At 36.9% G+C, this 15908-nt stretch overlaps 1 protein-coding gene across 4 annotated transcripts in view; it reads right to left on the bottom strand.

The window, feature by feature from the left end:
- Positions 1-15908, bottom strand: part of FIGN (fidgetin, microtubule severing factor) — a 318372-nt gene that overhangs the window by 211840 nt on the left and 90624 nt on the right. The window lies entirely within an intron of this gene.

A 15908-nucleotide genomic window follows, 5' to 3' on the forward strand; every position in this document is an offset into this window, starting at 1 on the left:
GGGATAATAAAATCAACTTGATTCCACATCCATTTGGGTGTGGGATTAACAGCAAATACTCTGACTGCCAGTTTCCACAAACCACAAATGTATTGACCAGATCTGTACTCCACCTGTGTGCTGGTTTTGGCAGGGTCACCACAGTGCACCAACAGTCTAATCACATTTTCTTTAGTTTTGAGAGTCAGCAAGAAAGTAGCAAATATCCTTAAAAGTATATTTATTTGTTAATATGCAACTAATTAAAACATTTACATTTGTGTTTTATGTACCTTTCCTGAAAAATCTTTGGTGTGCCATTACTCACTGAAGTACTTCTAAACATATTCTGGTCATTTCAACGCGCTGCAAATTTTATGTGTAAGCGTTTTGCAAATGTCATGTTGGAGAACTATAAGTAAACAATATGAGCAATTCTTACTCTGCTTCTTATATTCTATTCTATGTTCTTATATTCAATTTATTCTCATGATTTATAGTCCTTGCTGTTAAAAATTGTGTTTGGCTAATTTGAATGTGTTTGGCTCTAACTGATGGCCATTCAGTCCTGTGACAGCTTTCACTTGATCAAAGGAATCAGATGCACTCAATATTTTCCTTCTCAAATGAAGATGAAACCTGCGTTCTCTAAACAGATCAAACTTTAGCTAAACTAAACAGATCAAAATATGTGCTTCTCAAAGAACAAATTTGCTCTGGTATTCAAGCAATTTCTGTAGATCTTTCACATTAGCTTTTTTCAAAAAGAGGAACATCAAAACCAAATGAGTTATTCAAACAGTGCCTCACCAATGTGCTATGAAACAGTAGTTACGTCCGTGTCCTGCTCATTCTGAAACATTCAAGGATTTGTGCTCACCTTTCTGTTTCAACTTCAGAATAGGACCTCATACCGAGTTGTTTTCCTCCTGCCACTTTCTCACTGCTTTTTTGTGGCTCTAGCTTACAAGATATAGTCCCGCATTCTCAGGTATTAAGTATATAAAATGATCCTAAATGTGGAATTTACTTCCATTCAGAAAATGCTTTAACAGGTATTGGTTTACCCACTAATTTACATGGCTTCAGCCCTTTGATTTTTTTTCCCACTTTCCCAGCTTTTGTATTTCTCATAGCTTTTTTTTTCATATTTGATTTTAGATTCTTGATGAAAAAAAAGTTAAGGGGATTTGGATAAAATCTTGCAAAATTCTACTAAAAAAGGAATTCCCTGCTATAGTTAAAATAGGTGATCTACCAGTTGCCAGCTGACAGTATAGAGGGTGATTTTTAATCAGAATACCATGGGGTATCAAGTCAAGTGATTCTGAATGCTTGAGAAGTACAACTGTGCAGTTGCACGGAAAACTACATTTGTAATCAAACCAAATAATATAATCAGGATTATTTGTCAGACTCTACTTTCTTAACACTTGTTGACCAGTATTGATTGTAAATGTTCTTCTCCTTCATTCTCTCAGAAGAATCCTATATTTTAACTCTCCTTTTACTTGGACTGATCGTCGGCTAACCAGCCTACTCTTAGCCATATTGTCCCATTGACCACAAAATGCACTAGCAGCTGGTTGGTAGTAGGGCTATGCGAATACCCATGTCCTTTCCCCACCATCCTTAAACCATTAGGCTCACCAGCGCTTGGAATTTACTCACATTTGAGATAGGCACAATAACATTTCCCTCCCTCACAGGTCAAGACTAGTCAGTTTACAAAGTATTTTGGGGATAAATGAAAGGTATTTTATGCCTGGAAATATTATTGCAGAGATGAGTCATGTAAAAAAAAAAAAATCTAAATCATTATTGTTACCTACAGCCTGGTCAATGTCATAATGAGGGAAACAGAGTATAAAACAAAAAACCTTTAAGAGCTAGTTTTTCTTGAAGAAGTAGTCTCTATTGTCTTTAATTAAATTGCTAAGTTTGAGAAGTTATTTATTTTTCATGGAGCATCTGCTCACCAGGCAGGCCTTCTCCTAGTCACCTCAATTTTAATTACTTGATTACTTTCATGAGAGAAGAATCCATATCAAATTTTATTTCATATAGGAAAGAAAGAAAAAACCTTCTATGTTTCAGTCTCGACAATTTATATTTGTAGTTTGAAGGAGAGCAGCAAAGGTCAAATGTGTGGCTCTGCATCCACTGTATTAAAAAAATACCCCTGGACCTATAGGTAGCAATTTCTTAATAATTATAACAATACGAGGATAGCTAGCCTTGGAACACAAAACATACAAGCCTCAAACTGGAGCCCTCTCAAGTCAGCAAACTAAGCCCCTTCATTTGCTCAGCTTGTTGCGAAATCTTCATGCTCCCCAGATGCCACCCATCTAGTCTTTCTTCACCCAGGTCATGATTAGAAGTGATACATATTTTTAAATAGAACTTATGTACGTTACTATTCCAAGCTATGAGTACCAATCATGGCATTTTGATATCCTTAAAAAATGCTTAAAACAAAGTGAGTTTTAAGCTACAGTAGGAGTGAAATATAAATAATGCTTATAATAAGGTAACAGAACAGTCCTGCATGTACTTGAGATAGTATATGCTCCCATATAAAGATTTTTTTTGCCAAAACCAAAAATTAGGTATCTTATATGCTGCACTTAATTCAGATCTGTGGCATTAAAAAGATAATAGCTAACCTGTTCTATTCAGGCCAATATATGCATGTGTGTCTCTGTGTGTATATAAAACACATATAGTAACATTTTGGAAAATAAAGTTACTCAGGATTAATCAAATATTATGAAATCAGTATTAACCTTATCTCCAGGTACAGTACTTCCATCAGAGCAGCCTGGGAAGTGAGGAATCCTGTACCATTTGAAATTTCTGAGATAGTTTCTCAATATTATTTTCTCCATAAAAAATTAAAACACTTTGTAATCTTTGACTTCTGATTTGACACTACTGGGTTGAATAAATAACTGTGTTTGCAGAAGCTAACACATCTCCGCACAGGTTAGGTTGCTGTTCATGACAGAAGCCGTAGACTGATGAACCGTACTACCAGAGTCCTCACGTGGATTTTCATTCAGTCACTTCAGGCTCACGTGTCATGAAGAAAAGCCTGTGGGACTGAATCCGTTATCATGGTTTTGAAATGAATCCAACTCAGCAAGGACTTAAATGTGGTCTGACACAATGCCTTCAAAAGTGGTCTGATGGTAAGGTCAAACCCAACAGTTCTGGCACATACAGGAGCAGTACCATAATTCAGTGTTACACCCTGGCTCAAAACACCATTGCTACACGTCAAAAGATGCCAACCTCTTAGAACCCAAGTTAAACTACAGCTTCTGCCCTCCAGATCTCACTACACATCCCCTTATCAGGTACTGCAAGGGCTCTTTGGAATGTGACTTTTAGTGCCCGCTGAGGCTGGTCCCCTAAATGCTCGTGTCCTCAACTGAAATGACTCTCACACTGCTGTGGCATTTCACCTACCTGTCAGAGCTCAGGAATCATGTTTCAGACATGACAAGAAAAGAAGGAACTCGAGCTCAGCTTGCTTACGCTTATAACACACTTAAAAGAAAACAGATCACTGACAAAAAAATTACGAATCACACTCTGTCTAATTTCCTTTTGTTTTCAACTGATGATTCACCCTCATAGGTTTCTAGGTAAAAAGACCACGGGTCCCTAGGAATTGAGAGCAGTACACAGCTGACACCTTGCACTGCGGCTCTGATAGCTCTTAGTATTGACCTTTGAATGAAATGTCAAACACTGCCTGACCCTGCTACACAGGCTACAGATTACAGTTTACTTTTAAGGAAGTCCAGACTTATGTAGTTACCCCACAAATATGCAACATAAACTCATTATTTGACACAGGTTAACGTCCTTCTTGGGCAGGAGCTCAGCTTCTCTGAATCTCAACATTATGTTATATTCAGAAGCCAAAAGAGCTGCTGGTGTGATGTTGGGGTTTTTTTTAATACTGCTTCTGAAGGGAGGATGCCACCCACTAAGACTGCCACCAACCAGCAATCTAGGTTATTCTTGACAAGGTCTCGTGAAAATAATGACCAAACCTAACCCAGCTTCCACTGTGAGAAAATCATAACCTTGAGTTCAGTGTCTAATCCTGGAATGAAATGTCAGCATTCCCAGAAATATTGCAAAATTGTCATTACCCATGGTAAATCTACTCAAACAATCATTGTCTACATGGGAATTCAGAAGCTGAAGCTTTGTGGCTTGCATGGTAAGGCTGTGGCTGTTAAAAATGAACTATTACTAATTGATAGGGGCTTCAAAACGAAGATATATGGTATTTGAGATCTTGTTTTGATCTTTTTTACTTTCACACATGTGCCCTTCTGTATCCTGTGGATCTTCTATGTGGCTCGGTGGGTACATGCTCCACATGGTATTCTGCCTTTCTGATGTTAAAATACAGCACATAGGCTCTTACACATGGTGTAGGAGCCGCTCTTTGATGGACATATAATCAAGCAGGAATTTGAAATATGGCCAAGACTTTGCTTTTATTTCTTGGCTATTGGACGTAAGTGTGAATTTAGCCTGTAGAATTTATTCTTCTTTTATTGTACTAGATAAATTGAAATAAGTGGGAAAATCCTTCTTCTTAATTGTCTTTCTCCTGCAGTCAGTTCCACAAGGTGTGGTTTAAGCTATCAGTACTTAAACATATATAATATGATAGCATTGTCAATACAAGACATTATTAGGAACTATTTTATTGTCATGAAAGAACTGATGTGTGTTTCTTTCCTTTCCTTTAGTCTTACCAATCAATGCAATTACACCCACTGGTTTTCTCCCGCATGAGCACACTTCCTTTAACTCCTGTGTGTCACTCATTTCAGGCTGCACATTAAAATACTTGTCCTGCAATAAAATTTCTCAGAGAGCCCTCTCTATCAAGGTGGTTTCCACTATTATTTGCCTGCAGATGTGTTTGTGAGCAGTTCTTCTAAGTACCTACTTTAAGTATTTAATTTTTATACCATATATCATTGTTCATATATTAATATTTCATTTACATACTGTATTATATAAACAAATCTATATTTTATTTAAAAATACATATAAAACATATTTTAATCAAGGATGTTTATAAGTTTCCATTTTTTATACTGTTTTCTTTTTAATTGAAATAGTCTCCTTTGCTTGGCACAGATTATCCTCCTCGGTAATTAAAGCTTTTTAGAATTCAGCAATAAATATTGCTGATTGTAAACTTCAAGAAGAATAGCATGTTACTGTAGCATTAGTGCAGTTTTGTTTACCATGAAGCAAAGTACTATTCAGTTGTCCCGCTCAGTTATTCTGCAAGGTACAAACAGATATTTCCATCTTAGAGGAAAGTTCAAGTCTGAATAATTTGTTTTTCTTATGAAATGCAATGGAAAGATTATATATATATATATATATGAAAAAGTTTAATTGTTTTGCAGTATTGAATTATTATTCTAAATGCATGAAATAGTGATCTGAGAGAGAACGAAACAAAAGGACAATTCCAAACAAAAAAAATCTATTGAAACAAAATACCTCATTAAGATTGGCCCTCCCAATTGAATTGAAGTGAACTGAAGTCAATTCACTTGTCCCAGATCTACATGATGTCAACTCAAATCACCTTGGCTCCTTTTGCAATTTCTTAGCACCAGAAAGAATTTAAGCAGAACTCCTGTTCTGGCTTTAAATGTACAAGGTCATAAGGTTATTCTGAGGGAGAAATTTTATACAGTTTCAGCAACACTGTGATTCGTGTTATGCTGCCAGCGATCACCAAACAAGTAATATATTGAATCTGTTATCCAAAACCAAAAAATTCCTTAAGCGCATTCACAAGAACTCTAACAAAAAAAATCTAGGCCTGAAATCATTTGTATAAAATGTCACAGTATCAGCTTTTCAAAAAGAAGACTGATTAAATATCAATACCTGCTTTGCAAGCATTGGGAATTTCATACCACTATTGTCTCTGTAAGTGATCTTGCAGTCGTTGAGGATATTGCAGAAAACAAACCACAGAACTGCAGTGTATCAGAGACTTGCGCCACCACAGAGCAGGCCCAGCAGCCAACTATTGTCCTTTTATGCTCCAAAACCGCTGGAGGTTTATGCCTGGTATGGTTTTGATGGCCTTTGTCTAACTTACGCTATGATCTATAGTCCTTGCTCTGTTTAACCCTTCTTTAAGCTACGTACTCCATGCATTCAAGACCCATACGTGATACATTGACCATGCTAGAATTACAGCAGAACAGAATTACAGAATTAACAGCAGGTTAATTTATCACTACCATGAAGTCAGATTCCCTCTTATGAGTACCCATCAAGGACGATTCACCAGCTACCATTTCCTTTGCCACATACATAATTAGTTTCCTAACTTAGACAAAACAAGATCAGTGTAAGATCCTTTTAAATTCAAAATACGATATAATATTAGTGTTTGGATTAAATAACAGGAATAGCACTGAAATATAATTATTTGGGTTAAAGAAGCTCTATATTATACTTTCAAAAAATCCTTTTGCTTTTTTAGTTTTGCTCAGGGAGGAATACATCTTAACAGAAAAGGTAACATCATATCCAATCAAGCCTGATCTCCAGATAAACAAAAATTAAACAAAGTAGATAATGTGAAAATAATGAAGATGGCTTAGGCAGTTTGCTGATAACTAAAATTAAAATCGATAGTCCTTTTGGCTGGTAAGTGTAAAATGTACATAGTACTTCAAGAGATAAATAGTGGTTTATTCTTGTTTTTGTAGAAGGACAGTGCAGAGTGCTAACTAGAGTGCTTTCATTTCATGAACTTTCATTTCACGTGGAAAAGATTTAGTCTTCACTCTGTGTTTATGTAGGAGCGGAGCTGGGCTGTAAAAGAGAAACAAAAGTGCAACTATTGAATAGAAACCCTTCTTCCTAAATAAACTGAAGGGGTATTGAAGTGCTCAGGTTTTCTTAGTTCCTCCATTTCTTTCTTTCTGAATAGCTGACCAAATTCATGAGTAGCACCTGTGAGCTGCTAAGGAGTCATCAAATGTTGTATTACTCAAAGCAAGGCCTCAGAAGAGGCCATCTCATGAAAGTGGTGAAGTATCATTAATCCACAATAGCCAATACTAGAGTATCACCTGTAGAAGAACCCATTTTTCACAATTCTTCCCATTCTTCTGCACTATTAATATCTTTTTCTTAATCCACTGTTTAAGACATAAATGCATGTGAAATTGAATATTTTCTTCAAAATAATCTTAAGTACACTAAAAAAGCAAACAAAAACATATTAGGACATGTGAAACACAGAGAAAAAATAAATCGGATATCTAATGGGTGTTGAACATTTTGCCTTACTCACCAAGCAAGGAGGAGGTCCCACCCAAGTGGGGTGAGCATGCCAGGGAGACAGGAGGACCTGCTTTCGGTGGTGGAGCTGTTCGTATTCTTGTTCGCTGTTCAGGACACCAGAATGTTTTTGGCTCCTCAATGACGTTTTGGAGAGCTGATACCATACAACCTGCTTATTCTTACTGAAAGAGCATTCCTCAAAACATTCACAAGGAAATTCTCATATAGCAAAATAGTTTTGCTTTCTGAGTTATGAAAACAGCCATAACATGTGATTCTATATAGTCAGGGACATAGCAGCCCTAAGACAGCGGAGGAATGAGAATGTATTTGAATTGTGAACGTCTCTTTACAGCCTCTGCCCTAAAATAACATTCTTGCCTTTTTTATTTTTTTTGTATCTACAGCAAAAGCCACTTTTGTGTGGGTGAATAAGGTCCATTGCTGAAAACAATCATTTCAGGAGCTTGTTTTTATCTTACTGATGGCTAGGGTTACACTGCAGATTGAACTGTAAAATATGCCTTCACTGTTCCTTCGTTTCAGTGAGATAGAAAGTTTAATCCATATCAAAGACATTCCACATGAAGAATATTCATGGACAACGCTAGATATACAAAGAAATCTGCATATATTTCTAGTTTTTGAGAGAAACAATAGATCACCGTGTAGTCATGTCTAATAAATTCTTAGCCCAGCAGTTTGTCTCCCTGAAGAAACAAACATCTACCAGCAATATTTGCCAGGCTCTCTATATTTTGAATTCAAAAAACATTCACAACAGCATGAAGAATTTTTGCAACTTCTTTAACTTACAAATTAGTGAAAATCATCATTTTTACATTTTAAAAAGCTGCTATAAAATCCCTATTAAAATATAAGAACAACAACAACAGTTTTTATGTTGTGCCCTATCCAGCTGACACTGTCCTTTTGGAAAGCCAATGACTTGTTAGTACCCCTAGCAAGAGTGTGAACAGATGCGTCCCTGACAGGCGATGGATGGTCAGGGTCCATCTGGCCAGTGCAGCTTGGACAGAAATGATGTATACAGCTTCATCAGCGAATGACTGTCATCAATCCTGTGCCATGGATAGCGTAAATGACAGCTACACTGCAGCTGAGGCCCAGGTGTGAGAATGAAGAAGGGGCTGATTTAAGAACGCTGGGTAATCAGGAATGTATAGTCTCCTGGACTTTAATTTGTATCTTTAACCTCCTATAAATATCCCTGTATACTGTAGGAGGTATGTGTTTTTAAAGAGTCTGATCATGAAATTAGCTTCAGGATGACAGACATTCTTTGCTCTCCTTTAGCTGCTGATTACCCCAGTTCCCAGTATACATTAACAAATGCATGCTGAGCTTTGGCCACTGTACTGTGGGCTCCACAATTTAATTATTACCTCATTGATTTTTCATGTATTTCAATTTTCTTTTCTTCAAGTCACAGTGACTGTCCTATTGGGGGCAATGTTTGTTTTCTCTTCCCAAGATTTCCTTGTGGAATTTATTTTGAATTCAAGGATTATTTTTTTTAACCCATCAGGAGCTCATATTTGCTTAGCCTGTCGGTTAATAGACAGGTAGATGCACAATCCCCTAAAATGAAACCGAACATTACGGTTGAAGCTAAATATAAACAGAAAACAATAATGCAGTGACCACTGGTAATCCCTAACTAAGGGTACCTCCGTCTTTTAAATGCTCCCTTTTTATCATGCATCAAAGAGCATGCATAATTTGCATCTATTAGCATTTTATTATTTCATAGCATTGGGATGGGAAAACGGACACAATTATTGTATCCTCACAGGGTATTTCTTTATTTATAATTATTTCACAACAAATCGTTTTTCTTTATCGGTGGATCGTATGGACTAACAGCGATTTAAAAGCACAGGAAATTACAAATGTTTTATATAAGGATATGAGTCAGTCCCTCCACACACAGACATGTGTTAATTGTCATAAACAGCTATCATCTATAATCGTACTCTCTTAAGAAGCAGTTAATTGCCAAGGGCTACATTTTGACCAGGCAAAGGTGTGTTGTATGCCTGCAGCAAGACTTGTATGCACACGTCATACCATATATAATACACTGCACACACAATCTGTCTATGAAAATACACACACAAAAAAATAATCCCACATTTCCAATTTATAGTCCATTCTTGCAGGCATAAGGCTTGCTGTATATTTCTTTTAGACTGAAACACAAAAAAGCCCACAAATCACTGTAGCTCTAGATAGAGAAGCTTTAGGAATGCATGATGTAAACTCTGGTGGCATTATCATAAGGGGGGTGGTATGGGACCGTACTCCAAACATCCCCATTCCAGACATACAACTCAGTTAATATGCAATGTACGCAGCAGAGGAGCCTTAATGCGAACTTTGCAGAGGAGGGTACAACGGGCCACATTAATTGCAGGTTACAAGGAATGTGATCAATTTTCATCTCCAAGTGCTGATTTTGCTGACTCTTCTTCAAGTTCCTGCAATAGAAGTGGAGCATAAGGGCAACAGAGGAAAATGGAGATGCCTCAAGAACGGGGCATCCTCTTGCGGCTTCTTTTCCATCCAAACAGAGTGGGTGAATTAGATGTGGCTTAGGAATAAACCCCATTTTTAAGTCTTGGGGGGTGTGTGCGTGTATATATATATATATGTATGTATATATATAATGAAAACGTTTGAGTTCACGTGTGTATGTTTGCATGTGAGTGCACTTTATGTATGTGCGTGTGGTTTTGTGTGAATAGTCATATTCTGAAAATGGTTTCATTCTAGCTCATGAAAACTCAAAAAAGGAACTTTTTTAGAGAAAGGAATTTAAAAATTCCTTGAAAAAAGTCCTTCTTTTGGGCAACTTGGAACTTTTTAGTCTACAGGCAGAACATGTAATTGACAAAATAATAATCTAAATAATCAGATGAAGACCTGTCATCTGGATTTTCCTGAAGAAAACCTATTTACTCCAACAGTTTCCTACAGGGGAAAAAAAAAATCAATCAAACAAACAACAAAACAACCAAACAGTTTTGCAGAAAGGAAATTTTTTATGAGAATACTGATGCAACAAAAAGCCCTGATAAGTCCACACAAAGACCATATTACAGGTTTCTATGGAACCAAGATGAGTTGTACCTACACAGCCTATTGGCTTTAAGTGGTTTAGGGACAGATTTTCAAAAAGCACATGTGGAATTTAGAGTTGGCAATCTCCAGAAAGTCTTTGCAATTTGTGCTCTGAAATTCTTGGGCACTTGGAAAAAATCTCTCCTTTAATATTTCATAGGGCTGCGGTTTAACCTTTAGAATATGAATAGAGCCCCCACCTGTGTAGGCCTACTTGCTATCCAGTAGTGCAGGTCAGTACCAATCAGATCAATACAGTCCCAGGAGAAGAAGGAAGTGGAAGAGGGCGATTGAGCACTGAGCATTTACCCCAATGAATCACAATTACAGGAACACCTGTGCTAACAAACTATGCCCTGATCCACCGGGAAAATGCACGCAGTGCTCAGTAGCCCTCAGAATTTCTCATTTATTATCACTGGTGTGTTGGCCTGCAGGTGCATATTGTGGTACAGTGTAAAATTCAGAAGGACACTGATTCAAGACCTCTTAGGATGACTAAGCTTTCATGGGGCTTTTTGCTGCTTCTCCTATATGTGTATTTTAGCATTACCTTCAAAGTACTGTCAGAGGTTTTTAATTCATACGTCTCAGTTTCAAACAGCAACACACAAGTTTGAGGAACAGTTTCAAAAAGTTATGTGTAACAGCATTGGGAGTGATGTATATTTGTTAATTAATTCTGTTAATAAGCTATGGCTATATATCACATAACAGAGAAAGAGAAAATAGAATGCCCTACAGTAATGGAGGGAGCAAAAATTAGGAAAAGTAAACATACAATAGTTGAAAATAGCTCCCTTGCGCACTGTTACAATAGTATCTGTTATTATAGGTGTGGAACTGCTTTATTATTTCTGTGTCATTATAGTAAATTATCTACCCAAAGTGTAAGGAAAGACAGCAGTATAATGAGGAACTTCAACTGTGTGAGGTTGGACTGTCAGGAAATAGGAGTTAAGATCATCTCTGCCTTTAAAACCTTTCTCTAAAGGCAAAGAGACATTAATAAATCTCAATTTTCTTTGCTTTTGTGCTTTCATAATACAACATATTTGTACAATGTCTGTGATAAGTTTTGCCATATATGTCAGGAAACTAATAAATACATCACGGAACGATGGAACCTTACAACCACTTAGAAGCCAGAATGCTTCCAAACTCTCCCAATGAAATGTAGCAGATAATATTGGCGGTACACGGCAGGCAGAGCCATATCTTATATATTTTACATATATTCCACTGTGAAAAAGCATCGCAGTAGAAGACCATGCTACACAACTGAGAGGAAAGTGTCCAGCAAGCTTAGTTTTTCTGTCTTCAGAAGTCATTATGCTTTTAACATCATGCTGAGAAAGGGCTATTCAGAGATTAGGACAGAGGAAGACCTGGATACTTTCTCTTTTTCTGTCTTGAAATCTTGTGTAGGCAAAATCTGAGACTTTGAACATATGTTCAGGATTTCTGTCTGTATGCCTTTCAGCCTTGTTAAAAGAGAAGCTGCTTTACCCCTGACTAGGCTGTGGCACATCTGAAAATCCCAGGTATGTCTGCTGTGTGTACATAAGGCATTTTGGTGAAGTACGTACCCAGTGAATTGACATATCAAAGGCATGCCACAGCACCTAGGTTGTGCTATGCTGATGACACGGAAAATAACCCCCATGCGTTCAGGACAGGCTGAATTTACTGCATGTGCTTTCATAGACCAGGCACATTCAGCAAAACTAAAATATCCAACATGTAAGGTCATCTGTGAAGTATCATCATGCTATGGGACACTTCAGCCTTTCCACCATGGCACTATTTGGCTCATTTGAGTGTATTTATGAGTACACATAAGGAACACTGATTATCACAAAACTCCCATATCTTAAAGTCAGAAGAAAGATAAGGAGGGATAGGAAGGAAGATGATGTGAAGGAAGGAAAAGAGTGAAACAGCTGGGGAAACTTTTCACCTTCTGTGAAAAGCACACATGACAAAGTGCTTTGGGGGAAAAGAATCGGCTGAGCACTAAGCCATTTAATTTATCACTGCAGAGCAGAATGAAAATAACATAATTCTCACTTGCTACACATTAGTACTTCTCTGCACTCAAATTTGGATTCGATCACAACTAGAAGGCTGTTCAACTCAGTTACTCTTTCCCTGCTATTTATCTGTGAAAAAGAAAATTAAGAATATTTGGCTCATGAAAAGAGCAGGTATTTATTCTGTCTACAAAAAAGAACATAAAAGCCCCAAAGATTTGTCTAATTCTGGGCCTCCCTCTGCTTCTCTGACTCCTCCTACAGTCACTCTTTTCACAATGTTGTGTGTTTGTCAATTAGACAGGACCCATTGCTGCCACCCTCAAATCTCCCCAAACCAGACCACATTTAACAAATTTCCTGTTCAAATCTCATCAGCTCTTCCTAGGCAAAGTACTGCGCGGTACTGAGAAACAAATTAAAAGGAGGGGAAGTCAACAATACAGTGTACACTTGTTATCATTGATACTGCCTTTTCAGTCATCACACTACCCAGTGAACCAGTATAGGACAAAATGAAAAAGGACATAGGAAAGTGTGATCAGTTTACAGCACTGTAGCAAGACTGAGGAGGGAATGCCTAATCCAATATATTAGTAAATTTTAAACTAATTTTCCCTTGGCAATACTTCTAGAGTCAAGATTTTATATGACCCAATGTGCCTTAAAACTCCTTTGATGTATTTTTGCTATTCTTTTGGGGGACTTGCTTGATTGGAAACCACTAAACATGCTTAACTGTGCCATGTATTTTTCCTTCTGATTAAAATGCAGGCTGGCACAAGCAGAGACTGATGGCCTCTGAGTTTATAGATTGACCAGGGCACCTGCCGTGCAAGCATCTTTGTGTTGCCCCATCACTGAATTTCATTCTGACCTTGAAGCATCACACTTGATAAAGCTGAAAGTTAGTTTCTATTTCTATTTCCAGCCTTGTTTTTTAGTATCCCTTAACAGACTGTCAATTGTACTCTGACACAATAGTGCCTGTTTCTTGTAGGTTGTAGCTCTCAAAAGATAGTAAACTCAATGCTTTCACCTACAGACTTTTGCAGCTCTTCTTCACAATTCAGATTTTAAACATTTTTAAATAAATCACAGTAATAAGAATAGGAATACATCTACCGATGACATCTTGAATCTCCAGTAGCTTTGCTGGAGACCTAACACTGTATCTGGACATGTTGGTACCTGCCAAGGTTTTTTAGTTAAAGGTCTGTTCAACTTGGTTCATACACAATAGTTGGAAGTGAAGTTTCCTCAGGAAACAAGAGCATTTTCTGAAATGTCTCTTACAGCACGACAACTGTAGATACAGTTCACAATGAATAGCAGATTTACTCAGTACAAAGCTTACAAGCCTTGCTCCTATGTACAGCCAAATAAACATAGGAATCAGAAAAAATAATATATTTGTGTTTGCAACATTTCAAATAATTGGTCTTTCTGTCTGTAATCAAGAACAACTCAAGTAGTCTGGAAACTAATGTATCTGTAACTCTGTGCAAAAGATAACCACATTTTACAACAGAGGGGATTGACAGAATTGCATTTCTACTAAAAGATTATCCTGAAACTGATAAAACTTTGAGAACACAAACACGCGCAGAGATCTGACTCAGATAATAATGAAAACCTTACTTGCTAAAGCACATATGAAAACCTTTCCAGAGTACAAATAAAGTAAACTTTGTGTAACTTGCAGAATTAGAGCCCTGAGTTGTTTTTTCAGCTTCTGAAATGTATGCAAAGCCAACAAGTATTTCACTGCCTGAGTAATGTTCATGACGTTGCATCGATGCGACAACAGCTTCCTGGAATGGCTTATACATAAAGTAGAGCAATAGCTACAGCTACAAAACACACCAAACATCTGAAGACAAGCCATCAAAAGCAAGGAAATTCTGATTTCTAGTTGAGGCCTGTGACATTTACAGGCTATACAAGAATACATGGGATGTTATACAGCATTGCGCATCATTATTGTGGAAGTCATTGTTTCCCTCATTAGTGCTCTAGATCTGTACATTACTTCCATTGCAGGTCACGACCCTCGTGCTGACAGTCCATCCTTAACTCACCCTTTCGTGCCTAGGTATTGTAGCAAATTTGCTACAGTACGTGACATCTCACACTTGAATTTTCTGCAATATTTGAAGACATGTATCCCATTCAAATGCACTACTTATCCACACAGAGGTCTTCAGGAAACCATTAAGAAGATATGGGACACATATCTGAAGTAAAATTAGATATAATTTCATTCATAAGTGTTGTATTTTATTATAATATTTAAGCTGTAGTTCTCTGTAGAGCTTTTAATTTTATGTGATAGAATGATATGTAAATCATGCAGCATAGTAAAAATATGCCTAAAATGTTTTTAAAGTTCAATAATCTTTTTCAAACAAATAAAGACATTTACTCACTAGGAACATGCAAAACGGCAAACATTCCATGCTCATTGTCCTCATTTCTTTTAGTATTAATTAGAAGCATAACTTAGTATGCTGCAAACATGTTAGCCTCTCATTTTTAATGCAATTGAAGATAAATGACTAAAACTTAGCAGTGATTCTGGACTCCTGAAATACTGTGATTGACACAGTATCATCCTGTAATGGAGGAGTTAATATGCAGACATTGACATGGCAGAGCCATTATGATAGATCATATCAATTCATAATTTGGCTTCATAAATATGTAGTATTATTGACACAATATCTTACAATGGCACTTCCTTTTCTATAATGCCAATGTACAGGACTGGTCTTTGCAATGAGGACTTTGAAGTATAACCTGAAAGGATGTGACGTGTGGAGAAAAGATAATGATCATGTTGTGATAATGATCATGTTGTAATAAGTCACCTTCTGGTTTAGTATTAGAAAATCAGTGTTAAAACCAGGGCGAAAAAAAGTCAGTTAGGGATCCCATGCCTGTAAGTCTCTTTAATACTTAGGTTTACCATCCACATTCCTTGTTTCCCTGTTCAGAAAATTGCTCGGAATTTTTCAAACTATGAGAAATTGTTTGATTAAACCAAAAAACCCCACAAAACTCATTTTGAATTAATGGTTAGATAGAGAAAGAAGGTAACTAATTAACTGCAGCATTTTCCTTTATTTCTTTTAAAGAAATCTTGTTTGGACTTGTTCTATGAAATTAGATTTTGAGGTTTTGTTTGAAATATGCTAAGAATTTTTTCTAATAACTTAATGCCAATGATGTTAGAGCCCAGAGAAATGAGGACAAAACCAGAGAAGGATACAAATGCAGCTAGTAAAGTCAGCCTTGGCACAGGTTAAAGAGAATCCTGTCTCTAATACCAATGTGTAAACTAGCAAGGATTTGATCCAAAACACAAAATTCTCACGGTTCCAAAAT

Source organism: Rissa tridactyla, chromosome 7, assembly GCF_028500815.1.
Source record: "Rissa tridactyla isolate bRisTri1 chromosome 7, bRisTri1.patW.cur.20221130, whole genome shotgun sequence".
NCBI classification, from domain to species: Eukaryota; Metazoa; Chordata; class Aves; order Charadriiformes; family Laridae; genus Rissa; species Rissa tridactyla.